Below are 13,934 nucleotides of genomic sequence, written 5' to 3'. Positions count from 1 at the left end.
CACCTTTTTAGTAAAACATTTGGTAAAGACAAGGATATGTAGTAAGTTACTTTGTTTGGAAACTTGGGTGACCCTTAGGGACTGTAAAAGTGGGATACTAATCACACGTTCTAAGATCGTTTATTGGCACACAGGCTAGGACGTGTAAACTGCAACAATATTCAAAGTTAGAAATTTTACTGTTGTCCTTGCTTTCAAAAGGGTCTAACCATTTTTGGGAAAACAGCTTGTACATTTCTTGTTAAGGACGGTTGGACTGATATGCCCACTAGTGTACAGTAGTAATAGTCACTTTAATAGTAATATGCACTTTTTACTTTAATTGACAGAAAACTCACTTTACAAAGCCAAACAGTACAAAACGATCAACGTTAAGACTACGATATAAAGTCAGCCTTGACTTTTTGCACACTAAGGATCACTAGGATTACATTTGAAGAAGGAAGATTTAACTCTAAAAGGCATTTTCAAAAAAGGCGGGAATACTCCTAAATCTCTAGAAGCGAGTGTTTTAAAAAAAGTCTACAAAAGTCCATGACCCCGACGTGATTCGAACACGCAGCCTTCTGATCTGGAGTCAGACGCGCTACCGTTGCGCCACGAGGTCCTGCTGGGCTGTGGCTCGCGCAGTTTCTTAGGACTCAAGTAACATGGCGTTTCTTCCGGCATCTTTTTTTTCAATTCTCTCCTTGCCCCTCCACCCGGTACACGTTGAAGATGAAGACTGATCACTTTAGCGCCCACATTTTCCTGATCGCTAACCCTCCACCTAACTTGGGACCGGACCAGTGGAGGTGGCAGAACTGAGTTTCCCTTTCAGTCGGTTCCCCAGGGTCAAGGGAAACTGCTCCTTCCTCTTCTACAGCAAGCAATTTCCGTTCTTACCCGCCCCTTTAGGGGCGGAAACTCCGCCTTCTCTCTCCCCTCCCCCCTTCGGGTTCCGCGCCCAGTTCATGACCTCAAGTTGGAATTTGGCGGGCGTCGCTGCGCAGGCGCACACCTGTGCCAGCCAGCAGCTGGTAGCTAACACGGAGTCCTCTCTGGTTCTCTTTCTCTTCCACCAACGATAAAAAGCTTTTACTGTCAGGGTAGGCTTTTATTTCAAGGTGAGCATTAAGCTTAAAAGTCACTCGTTTTAAAAAAGGCACACTCACAAAAGATATGTGGATATTGTATTTGTCAGCAGGTTTGGTATCACGTAGTTGAATTATACGGAAAAGAGCAGTTGGATTAATAAAAATCTACCATCCTCCCCGTCGGGGAATTGAACCCCGGTCTCCCGCGTGACAGGCGGGGATACTAACCACTATACTAACGAGGAGCTGCTGGTAGAAGTTCCTCCAAATATCTCTTCAAAAGTAAGAAAGATTCCCTCCCCAGGCTCGTTTCCTTTCTGCTTACCACCGAGAAGTGTGAAAACAGGAACATTTGAACCGCTCCTCCTCTCACTATCCCCTCTGGGCACCTTGGACTCGTGGTTGGTGGAAAGAGTAAATTATTTAGAATAAGTGAAACAAAATGCGCTTCCAGTTTGAGTAGTGATGAATTGATGAAAATTGTTTTCCGGAGCTCTTTATGCTTTCCAGATGATTTAGGTTTCTGGCGGGAGGTTTTTAATTTGATAGTGACCAAGAGGATGTGACTTGAAGCAGAGCTTTACCTTTACAAATTCATATTTTCGTTCTGAAGTCGAAGTTCAAGGCTATCCTATGGTTGCCAGATGTCCAGGGCAGTCAGGGTTGTCCGACAGTACGGTGCCTCTTCAAACAATTTGTAAGCTTTTGTGACACAAAGGGACTCATGCATTGGACCAGCTGTGGTCAATGAAATTCTGTTAGCTGATTTTTTTCTTCTTCTGTATTTCGGTCTCTTTCTTGAGGTGTCTACAGTTTGCTTGAAAATGATAAACACGTTAAGTGGCAAAATAATAACACATTTAAGTAATTCAAAACAAGGATGTGCCGTTGATTAAACATAGGGTTAGGAAGGTGTGCTAATAGAATAATTTGTACCATCCTTAGCCTTTTCATAAACAGGATCAAACCTGTTCCAAGGAGGACCTCCCACATTAACTTTTGACATTATCTCTATGTAAGCAAATTCGTAGTCACAAACTGACATGATTGAAAATTTTCATTGTAGAACCTGAATTTACGGAATCCATTCCTTGTAGTGTAATGAATTAACACATTTTTGGGGGAATCATAGGTTACATGGTGTTTTCCATCTGATGAAAGGGATTATTTAGTGCAGACTTAAAAAAACGGCAATTTTTGAGGCCTGTTTTGGCATATTTTTTTCACTCTTAAATACACCAAAAGCCTCAAACTCCATGTCCTGTGGCCTCCTTCTACTTCTCTCTAGTAACTCTTATGAATTCCAAAGGGCATTGTGATAACTATGATGATTTCTTTTTCCTTGTAAGATTGAAAGAATTTGTCCCAGGTCTCCCTGTTGGCAAAAGTGCAGGGCAGTGGGAACCCAGATTAATTGAACAGCCTGTCTTCACTCCTCCCCCACTCCCGCTAGACGAAGCTTAATCCTTGTCCCTTCAGAAGAGACATCATCCTCTCCACCTAAGCTGTGGTAAAGCTATTCCAGTGTTCATATATGTTTTTACTTTTTTTTTCCTCCCTAGGGAAATGAAGAAGCAGCCTGAGTCAGCAGAGATCATGGAGCAGGAAACAGCACCTGCTGCCTATTTTCCTAAAATGGAAAGGAAAAGAGGATAATTAACCTGAACAGGGTAAGGGAACTCAGAGATTCCTCACTGTCAGCACTGGATGCAAGTAAAGGTTAAAATCTGATTGGCAGTAGAGAGGGCACAGAACTCTCTTTGGAGGTGAATAGCATGATGACAATCAATGTTATTGAAAGTTTCAAATCTTTCTCTACCTAAATAATTGGTTGTCTAGCTTATTATAGCTTGCAGAACCATTCACATTCATTTCATCTTCTCCATAGTCCTGTGAGGTCAATAGGATGGGTGTTTTATCCCTATTTTACAAGTGGAGAAAGGGAATCTTGTAGAGTCACACAGATAGGAAGTCGTGAGAGGCCAGGAATCACCCAAGCCTTGACTGCAAATCTTGTACAAAATTCACCGTGCTGTATAGTTCCACATTCTTTTATATTAACAAATCATGTGTTACGGAGAGAAAATCTTTATCACTAGCATCAACATAATGTGTCACACTCGTTCCTGTATTAATATTTACTAGTCTCTAATTGCTTAGGCACTGTAGTTATTCATTCACTATTGAACCTACAACGTGCCAGACATTTTGTTGGCAACAAAATTGGATACATTTTGTTTTTGTGGAGCTTATATTCTAATAGAAGGAAGGTAGACAATAAAGAAGAATATAATACATGAATATGCTAGATGATGACAAGAGTGGAAATAGAAAAAAATAGCATTATAAGGGGGTTTAGAGAGTGGCAAATTAGATACAGTGGTCAAATAGGCCTCATTTTAATAAGGTAGCATTTGAACAGACTTGAAGTAAGGGGTGTGGTCATATAGGTATCTAGAAGATGTGGGGCCTTAGAGGTTATTGTAAAGACTTTGACTTTTATTCTGAGGGGAAATGAACTGCTGTAGAGTTTTGAACAGAGAAGTGACCTGGTCTAATTTATGTTTTAGAGTTTTTGGCTACTGGGTTGAGAATAGACAGTAGGGGGCCAACAGCAGAAGCAGGGAGACCAATGAGATCTGTTGTAATTACCCACATAGGAGGTGAGGTGGTTCAGATTAGCTTGGGAGTTATGGAGAACGTGAGAGGTGCTGACAGATTTTGAAGGTAGAGCCTTCCTGACAGAATGCCCTGACATCATGAATGTGAGGTGTAAGAGTAAAAGAGGAATCAAAGATGCTTCCAAATTTTTTGGCTTGAGCAACCAGAAGGATAGAATTGCTATCAGCTGAAGTGGAGAAGAGTAGTGCACAACCTCAGAGGGCACCATCGATATTGATAGTCTACGTGAAGGGAGCAAGAATTCCTGTCCCCTTTAAGGCCCTTCTAGTTAGACTAAGAATCAAATTGACACAAGATTTCAGGGTTGTGAGATGGATACGTTGGGCTCTGTGCTGGGAATGGAGCCTGCTTAAGATTCTCTCTCTCCCTCTGCTCCTCCCTGACCTTCTTAAAAAAAAAAAAAAAACAAATTGACATGAGACATGTTAATAGGAAGAAAATGAAATTTAATAGCATACATACAGGGAATCCATACAGACATGGAAATCCCAAAGACAGGCAAAATGAGGCATATATGTCATTAGGAACTAAGGAGAAGGGGGTAGGGGTCTTGGTATTCAAAGGGAAGGAATGCTTTCTTTCTGAAGAATGAAAAAGAGTAAATACTTAGTAAACAAGTGTGTGCTGGGCCACTCAGAAACAATGGGATGAAGAGAGAACTTCAATCAAATAGGCCTTGCTAAATTCCTCCCTGTCTACCATACTTAGTTCATATTGTAATGTAGTTACTTATATCTTAATTATTTTAGGCGGTTGTGGGTTAGCTCAAGAGCTTTTTCTGAATCAGCTGGGTTTGGATTGCTTTTTAACTCAAAATAACATTAATGCCAAAGTGGCCCATTTTGGGGCAGCCTGCCCTTGGCCCCCACAAGAGCACACTGGGGAGGAGGCAGGGCACCATTCACATAGATGCTCTGTGGCTGGCACTCCTTGGAAGGGTGGAATGTGGCAGCTCTGTATGTGGAGCAGTATTTGGAGGGATAATCAGCATTTCAGTTTGGGATGTGTTAAGGTTGAGACATTGAGTAGGTAGTTGAACATCATGGTTGAGTACTCATTGTATAAGCCAAGCATTGTGTGTGGTGCTCGAGGTGCCATGATGAACAAAGATCCTGATCTCAAGGAACTTTCATTTGAGCGAAGGAGACACATATCATTAATCAAAGAATAATAACAACAAAAAAGTAAAATTACAATTGTGACAGTTACTAAGAAGAAGATGCAGAAGGAAGAGCTTTCTTGGTAGTTAGAATTGTATGTGCAAAGGTTATAGGAACTGAGTAAGTGTGGTGAGTAGAGGGATTGAAAGGCTGGAAGTGGGTAGGGATCCTGAGGAGGACCATGGGAGAGATGAGGGTGAAAGGCCCATGGCAGTAGGGTGGGTGATGCAGGATCTCTCAAGCTGTGTTAACCTTTTCTTGGCCTCTTATTCACTTTTAAAATAAATGTGTTTGTTTATTTACTATTTTTAGAGTTTATTGAGGTATAATTTATATCCAGTAAAATTCATTCTTTCTTAGGTGTACTGTTCTATCAGTTTTGACCACAATCAACTTATAGACTATTTCCATCACTCCTATCACTTCCATCACAAACTTCCCTTAAACCCTTTGGCAGTCAATCCCTTCCTTCCAGCCCCAGGCACCGCTGATATGATTTCCATGTCCAGAATGTCATATTAATGGAAAGGTACAGTTTGTAGTCTTTCGAATATGGCATCTTTCAGTTAGCACAATGTTTTTCGGAGTCATCCACATTGTTTCCTGTATCAGTGAGATTTTTTTTCCCATTGCTGATTAGTGTACCATTGTATGGATGTTTATCCACTCACTAGTTGATGGACATTTGAGATGTTTCCAGTTTTTGACTATTATAAATACAGCTATTATAAACATTAGTGTTGTTAAAAAGAAACAACAGACCAAAGTGGAGTCACTTTTGCTACACCCCACCAAGACTACCTATTTGTAGTTTCAGCTTCTCCCAGGAGTGAAATTTTAAACCAGTGGGTCTGGAATTTCCTGATCAGCACTTGTGAGGTAATCTGCATGATAAGACTACCCATTCTGCCCCTTAAAGGGAAGGTGAATTTGCCTGAAACAATCCTTTCTTTTCTTTTGCTAGCAACCTTCCTGTTTCTGCCTATAAAATTCTATTCTGTACAGTTCCTTGCAGCTCCTTTCTACTTGGTAGATAGGATGCTGCCCAATTTATGAATCATTGAATAAAGTCAAGTAAATCTTCAAATTTACTCAGTTGAATTTTGTTTTTTAACAGTACACAGGTTTTTGTCTCCTCATTTCTCTTGGGTCAATACCTAGGAGTGGATAGCTGGGTCTTGGGATGAGTGTGTTTGCATTTATACGAAACTACCAAACTAACTGGAATATTTTGCATTTCCACTGACAATACATGGGCATTTTTGTTGTTCCACATCTTTGCTAGCACTTGATATTGTAAGTAGTTTTTGTTTGAGCCATTCTAATAGGTGTGTAGTAGGATCTCTGTGTGGTTAATATGTCTTTCCCTAATGATTAATGATGTTGAGCATATTTTCATGGGTTTATTTAAGCATCTTAATATTTTGCCTATTTTTCAATTGGGTTGTTTTCTTATTGAATTTTGAAAGTTTTTTTTTTATATATTCTGATTGCTTGCTTTTTGAAATCTGATATATATCTTGGGATATATCAACACATATATAATATATCTTGGGAGATAATTTTCTCTCAAGCTGTTTCTTGTTTTTTTCACTCTCTTTTTTTAAAAAATTTTAACTTGTATAGCCTTATTTTTTTAATTTAAATTCAATTAGCCAACATATAGTACATCATTAGTTTCAGATGTAGACTTCAATAATTCATCAGTTGCATGTAACACCCAGTGCTCTTTACATCACGTGCCCTCCTTAATGCCCATCACCCTGTTACCCCATTCCCCTATCCACTTCCCCTCCAGCAACCCTCAGTTTGTTTCCTATAGTCAAGAGTAAAGAATTTTTGATTTTATCAGAGCATACATGACCTGGTTTCTTGTGTTTCTTCCCTTTTTTCTCTATTATTTTCACTTCCTCAACTTAGCCTTTGAACAACAGTATAAACAAGAGCTTGGGCCAGCTCACTACGCAACATTCTCTTTTCCCCTTCCTCCTCCTCCATAAATAAAAAAGAGTCTAAATTGCTCCTGGGTAGTTTTTGGATTCTATAATCATTCATTCACAGAAACATGATTTACATTTATTAAAAATGCAACACTTCCTATGCAAATATGAAACTAACCCTCCATAAACATTCAAATTCAAATTCAAAGGTGAATGTTTATGATTTGGGCCTGGAAGACAGATCTAGCTGGGTACAAGTTTAGATTATTAAAGGAAAAATTTTCTATTGAGGATGCTCATACTTCACCATTTCCCAGTCTAATTTATCTAAATAATCCAGAGTTAAAACTGAGAGGCAAACATCTTTTCCCCTCCAGTGCAATCAACACTTTAGTCTGTTCCTTCTCATTAAAAAAAACCAACAAACAACGTACAACAACAAAAAACCCAACTTTGTTGATCTTTTCTTTGTGCCAGGTGTGGAGATAGATACTGGGGACAAAGATATGAATAATATTCCCTTCCTGCCCTCGAAGAACTCAGTTTTCACAGGGGAGGAGGACCCTCTTATTGAAGTGCTATGGTGGCCGCATTGTCCATGCTTACTGAGAGCCTACTGCGAATAGGCTCTGTTTTAAGTGTTTTATGTAAGACAACTGTTTAATGTTTGTTACAATCCTGTACATTTGGTACAGTAATTCTTCCCCTTTTACAGATGATGAAACTGAGGCACAAGAAGGTTAAGGTCACAAAGAAAGTTACACATAGTAGTGTAAACAACTATGGGATTATAGAAAAAGAAGGACTGGGTCTGCCGGTGGTGGAGGGCCAGGGTTTCAAAGAAAACCACTTTCAGCTGGGCCTTCAAAAGATGATGATGAGGTCTGAAAGAGAAGGGAAAAGATTTTCCAGCACTTCTGGAAGAGGGAAGCACTAATGCAAAGGTTCAGAGCTGGTGAAAGAGTATGTGGGGATTTCGGAAACGCCAAGTAGAGGGCCTGCTGCTGGTGGGATAGGATTGCAGGAGGCAGGAAATGTCTTCACTGTTCATTATAATGCACAGTTGGGGATAGTTAAAAATCACAGACTTTAAGGAGCCAGCAGGAACCTTACAGATCTTTTCAACCCTTTCATTTATGTAGGTAAGGAAACTGAGGCCCAGAGAGCTCCAATGACTTCCCTAATTCTCAGGGCTGAGAACGTCACCACTTTTCCCTGTATTTGTTGCAGTGATGTGGGGGAATCCAGGGCATCAGATCTTGGCACCATCTTCCCTGTGGCTAACTCTTCCTGGGCTGGTCTCAGCTTCTTTTCCTTTGAGGAAAGCACCTGCTGGCATTGGCCACAAGCCTCAAGGTCATTGACCTTCCTGTTCCTGACTTTTTCCTGCCTTGCAGACCACCTGCCTGCTGGCTTGCTGGTGTTAGTAATTGTGCTCATGGATCTGTCTGGCCTTAGGGCAAGCACTGGCTCCACTGGGAGGACCACTGGGTCCTGTTGACCCACACTCTCCCCTAGCCCTTTGGGGTCGGTTCTCAGGCAGCCCGAAGGACAAATTCATTCTGCTTATTTGGGGTGGGATGAAATAGTGTCTACTTCTTTACTTTGTCTTTACCTGTTTCCTCTTCTAAATGCAAAGCAACAGAAAAATTCCTGCTTTAAATACTCAGGTATTGAAGTTGCCATCTTAGGAAAAAAGCTGCCTGTAACACTTTTGAAATTTCTTCCATTTGTGAGTCACTCATGTGACTAGCAAGGTTATCAGAATTTATTGATAAAAATGAAGTTGATAATACAGTAAATGAAAACAAAACTAGCACAAAATAGTATGAGGAGTACTATTTTTCTATGCATTTATAAATATTTTTAAATCTTTTTTAAAAGTTTATTTATTTAAGTAATCCTTACACCCAAGGTGGGGCTCAAACTCATGACAACACCCCCCCACCCCAAGATCAAGAGCCTCCTGCTCAGTGGACTGAGACAGCCAGGCGCCCCTGCATTTATAAATATTGAAAGAAGTCTGGAAAGAAAGATGTGAAAATATTAAAAGTAGTTATAGCTGGCTGAGAGCATGTCGATGATCCCTGTTCTTCTTGCTTTTCTCCATTTCTCAAATTTTCTACCATATGCATATATTATTCTTGAACTCAGAAAAACAGTAACTTTTTTTAAAAAAAGTTACTAATACCAAGCAAAGCAAATAGCTTAAATGCACACCTGTGATAGTCTTCCCTAGAACTATAGTGACTATTCTACTCTGATTTTCCTTGTTAGTTGAAGATTTCATTTTGCAGTTTAAATTGTCTTACTTCCTTAAGGTAGGGAGGTGAAGGGATGAGGAAGCAAACTTCAACGTCAGTAAAACTGGGTGTGCAGCCTTTTTTCCTTGTCCCTTTGTCTTCCGGCCCCTGCGTTCCCAGTCTTTTGTTGTTCTCGACAAGGATTTCGATTCAGGGTTGAAAGGAAAACAAGTGCCGGGCCTCCGCGCGCCCTCTGGTGTCGCAGTGAGGTATAACTAGACATAACCCACAAAGATCACAGCCATTCTCACACGACACTCGCCCCACAAGATGATGCCTTTTAGAGGAAGTAATCACACGCCAAAATGCTTGGCAGGTTTAGTCTTTGAAACTATAGGTGTGGTTGTTGATTTAAAAAAAAAAAACACTTAAAATCAACATCTGCATATTTAAAAGAGATCTAATAAGTCAATTCTGAAGGCTGTCAGCATAGGTTTCCAGCTTCTGAACCTAAGAAAGCCACATTTTGTTCTATAATTATAGCAGGCTAGTACCTTGGAGTAATTGCCAACACATTAGGTGAAAGAGGTCTGGATACTTAGACTTTAGCTTGACTCCTGATAATGATTTCTTCCACTTAGAGATTTATCACTATACTGCAAGAGTTAAAGTCCTTTTTTTAAGTTTGTTTATGTATGTATGTATGTATGCATGCATGTAGGTAAGTAATCTCTGCACCCCATATGGGGCTCAAACTCACAATGCTCAGATCAAGAGTCACATCCTCTTCTGACTGAGCGCACCAGGCACCCCTGAAAGTCCTTTTGCGCTGTAATTGATTCGTATTGCATTTTTCATCAAACTATGTTTTTAAAAATTACATTTCCACTGAAAAAACAAAATAATAACAAAAACCTCACAAAGCAAACCAATGTAGACAAATAATATTTTTGGTTTAAATATTTATGAATTGACAAGATCCCATTAAGTTTTATTTGAATGGGTGTTGGGAAGGCAAAACTTTACCTCTGTTCTCTTAAGGATCTCCACTGGGTCTGAGAATTAAACTAACATAAAGCAGATTAACAGGAAAAAAACATACAGCTTTTACATGTGCGTGGGGGCCCCCCCATAGGAAAATGAAGGCTCAAGGAAGTGGCAAAACCTAAATGCTTATATACCAGTTTGAGCAAAGAGAGCCAATTTTGGACAAGGAACCAAAATATATGGGGAGGCTAGAGGAAGATAAGAGTTATTTTAATAAGATCTGTTTGTACAGAATTCTCTCAGCCTTGACACCCCATCTCTGGTGATAAGCATATTTCTTTCCTTTTGGTGTAAGAAGGATATCTTTCACATGGGAGTTTTATCTCCTGCTTTTAGGAAGGAAAACCTGCTGTTTTCCAACTTATTTTTCCAAAAGAATTCTTATGCCAAAGTGGCATATTTTGGGGTGGCATATTCTGCTATCTTTCATAGGTGATTCATGCACAAAATATGGAATTCAATAAGTACCAAAGTGTATACAAAAGAAAGTCTCTCTTCCATCCCAAGTGATGTGAGGATTGGTTCAGTAGCTCACCAAGGTCATCAAGATCTCTGGGTTCTTCTTTTTCCTCAGATGTTTTTTCCTCTGCAATCCTACACAAATTGACTTTTCTTTTCATGACTGTCACTTCATGGTTACAAGGTAGCTGCTGCAGCTCCAGACGTCATGGCCACTTTTGAGGTTGGAGCATGAGGTAGGAGGCAGTTTCAGCAAATGCTCCTTTTGAATTTGTCCCTTTTAACAGGAAGAAAACCATCCCGGAAGCCCTCTGGAGATTGTTTTCCTGTTTCTTTAGCCACTGTTGAATCGCAAGATTGGGAAAGTGACTATCTGGCAAAAGGAAATGAGTAGTGATTACAATATCAGTTTTCAGTATTCTAGTCTTCTGTGCTATTTTTAAGAACTGAAATTTGTTAGCATAATACTGTTTTTCCTTAACTTAACAATAATGTTTTAATCACTTTTATGTCTGGAGATATGCCCAGAAAATTATATAATTGCATTAACATTTAAATCAAAGGCACATGTTTTGAAAGTATTCTGATCATATTCTTTCTCTTTTTGAAATCATTCCAAGGCTTCTTACTGTTGATTTAATTCCATTTTTCCTCATTATTAAAGAGGTTGAGTATCTTTTCATATTTATCTGTCATTTGTACTTTCTCTAAAGATAGTTTTGGGTCCTAATTTTCTTCCAGAGTGGACTGGAGGACTCCAGGTGGAGTCATGTTAGAATGGAAGGGCATTGTTTAGAACAGCAACTGAGACAGTGGTGGTATCACCTTTATTTCAGGATTACTAGAGATGACCATGTTTCCCAGTTTGCCTGGAAGAATCCCAGTTAGCACTTGTTGTCCCAGTGTATTTTATTAATAGCACTCCATTCACTCTCAAAAGTGTCTTAGTTTGGATGAAAATTATATAGTCATCTCTTATTTGAAATATACATCAAAATACTACAGTTGGCTTTTTACTCTGGAATCTCAATTAGTTGGTGCAGGATTATCATGAAGAGTAGGTTTTGGTCTGCTTCCTTCACTGTTGTATCCCCAGAGCCTAGAACAGTGCGCAGTACACAGAAACTGCTTAAATATGAATGAATCAATAAATAAACTCATTACTTGGAGCTTGGCACATTGCCACCTGAGCAACTGGATTCTGTTAGCAAGGAATATGGACGAATGATTTTGGGGTCTGCAGCTAATGGTGCCTGCCAAAATATGCATTTCAGATTTTGATAGATATTGTCAAATTGTTCTCCGCAGAGGTTGAGCCAGTTTATACTCCCACCAGCAATATGCGAGAGCATCTGTTTTTCTAACCTTCATCTACATGGTGTTATCAAAATTTTAATCTGACAATCTGGTAGTTTTAATTTGCATTTCCCTTATTATGGAGAAGATTGAGTATATTTTCATATGTTTAAAAGCCATTTGAAATTTCTTTTCTGGGAAATTTTTGTTCATTTCCTTTGCCCATTTTCAATTAAGTTATTGGTCTTTTTCTTATTGATTTGTAGGAATGTAAATTGATGTTCCTAGTTTTTTATGTCTTTTGAGTTTGTTTATGGTGTTTTTTTCTAAGTAGGATTTAAAAAATGTATTTATATTTAGCTTCTTTCCTGTTAGAGCTTCTATGTTTTGTATTATGCTCACAAAGACTTTCCCTACTACCAGGTTATAAAATAATTCTTCCATATTTTATGCCTGTAATTTCAGGGTTTCAATTTTTCACATATAAATCTTGATCCATCTGGAATTTATTTCCACATAACTTTTGAGATATGAATTCAATCTATTACTGTTTATCAAAGATCCCACCTTTTTCCTACTAATGGAAACTCTAAAAAGGTTCCTGATTTTCAGGAGCTCCGTTTTCTTTTTTTAAGATTTAATTTTTTTTTTTTAAGTAATCCCTACATCCAATGCAGGGCTTGAACTCCCAACCCTGAGATCAAGAGTTGCATGCTTTACTGACTGAGCCAGCCAGGTGTCCCCAGGGATCCCATTTCTTCTGACTAGTACTTTTAATACTCTATTAAATTCTAAGGAAAGGAATTCAAGGGCAGAGGAGTCAGGAAGAAAATTTAATCTTTAGTTTCGTCTTACACTTCTCCATTTTACAATTAACACTACCTTTTGCTAAGCACTTATGTGAGCTTAATACACACAGAAGACTGTATGAAACATATGTAGAATATAAAGAATAATGGTAAAATGACACTCATGTACATGTTACCTAGGTTCACAAGTGAAACATGGCCAGTAACCTGAAATTCCGTCCTGTGCTCTACTTTAATCATATTCTCTGCTCTCCTCCTCAAGAGGTAACCGCTATCCTGACTTTTTGGTAATTATTCCTTGCTTTGTTTTATGCTTTTACCACCTATATGTATCCTTAGATAATACATTGTTTGCCCCTGAAACCAATATTATACTCTATGTTAACGAACTAGAATTTAAATAAAAATTTGAAAAAAAAATACATTGTTCGGATTCTTGACAACTGAGTGGCAAGCACAACCGTAGCTGCAGGCTCTCAAAAGACAGGCTGAACGGAGCTCCGAGACACGTTTAGTCCCCGTGTTTTTCAGAGAATCCACAAGCTCCTTCTGGGAGGTCAGGGATCAGGATCAAGAGTGAGTTCTGGGAAACAGAGGTGATACCACAGTTGGGACACCTGGTAGAGGTGTAGTTTGTATCAGGTAATGTCCATCTGCAGAAATATAGTTGGGGTGGGCAGCTCTCTAGCTGTTGCTTTCTAGCTCTCTGTGGCCTCTCCCCTGTTCTCAAGAGGAAATCAAAGATGACCCCTTCTGTGGGGTGAAGTAAAGTTCCTCACCTCACCCAGACAGCAGGCAGTGGTGGGTATGTTTTTTGTTGCCGAGTAACAAATGCAGAGGCTTAAAAGGACACCCACTTATTATGCCATAGTTTCCACAGGCTAGGAGTCCAGTACATTTTAGCTGGCTCCTCTGTCCAGGGTATCGCAAGGCTGAAATCAGGGTGTCGATTGGTTGTGTCTCATCTGGAGGCTTGACTGGGGAAGGCTATGTGTCCATGCTACTTCAGGTTATTAGCAGAATTCATTTCCTTGCACCTCTAGGATGAAAGTCCCTATTGTCTTGCTGGCTCTCAGCGGGGACCTCTCTCAGCTTTGAGAGGTGGCCTTCAGATCTTTGCTCAGCAGCTGGGACCAAAAGCAGGGGCTTGCCTTAGAGTGCTGAGATGTTCAAAGGCTTGCAGGTGAAGTCCTGTGAATCACCTGCTTTGACTGGCTTCTCC

General features: G+C 39.6%; 2 non-coding genes across 2 annotated transcripts; both read right to left on the bottom strand.

Annotated features, from left to right (window-relative positions):
• Positions 1–535: 535 nt before the first annotated feature.
• TRNAW-CCA (transfer RNA tryptophan (anticodon CCA)) lies at positions 536–607 on the bottom strand. Its single transcript has one exon. It is a non-coding gene; the product is annotated as a tRNA-Trp (tRNA).
• Positions 608–1,249: 642 nt separating this feature from the next.
• TRNAD-GUC (transfer RNA aspartic acid (anticodon GUC)) lies at positions 1,250–1,321 on the bottom strand. The gene has a single exon. It is a non-coding gene; the product is annotated as a tRNA-Asp (tRNA).
• Positions 1,322–13,934: the final 12,613 nt, after the last annotated feature.

The sequence above is a fragment of the Halichoerus grypus genome, chromosome 6 (genome assembly GCF_964656455.1).
Source record: "Halichoerus grypus chromosome 6, mHalGry1.hap1.1, whole genome shotgun sequence".
Classification (NCBI taxonomy): domain Eukaryota; kingdom Metazoa; phylum Chordata; class Mammalia; order Carnivora; family Phocidae; genus Halichoerus; species Halichoerus grypus.
Note: the sequence above shows the minus strand (reverse complement) of the source record. Positions and strands in the feature narration are given on the sequence as shown.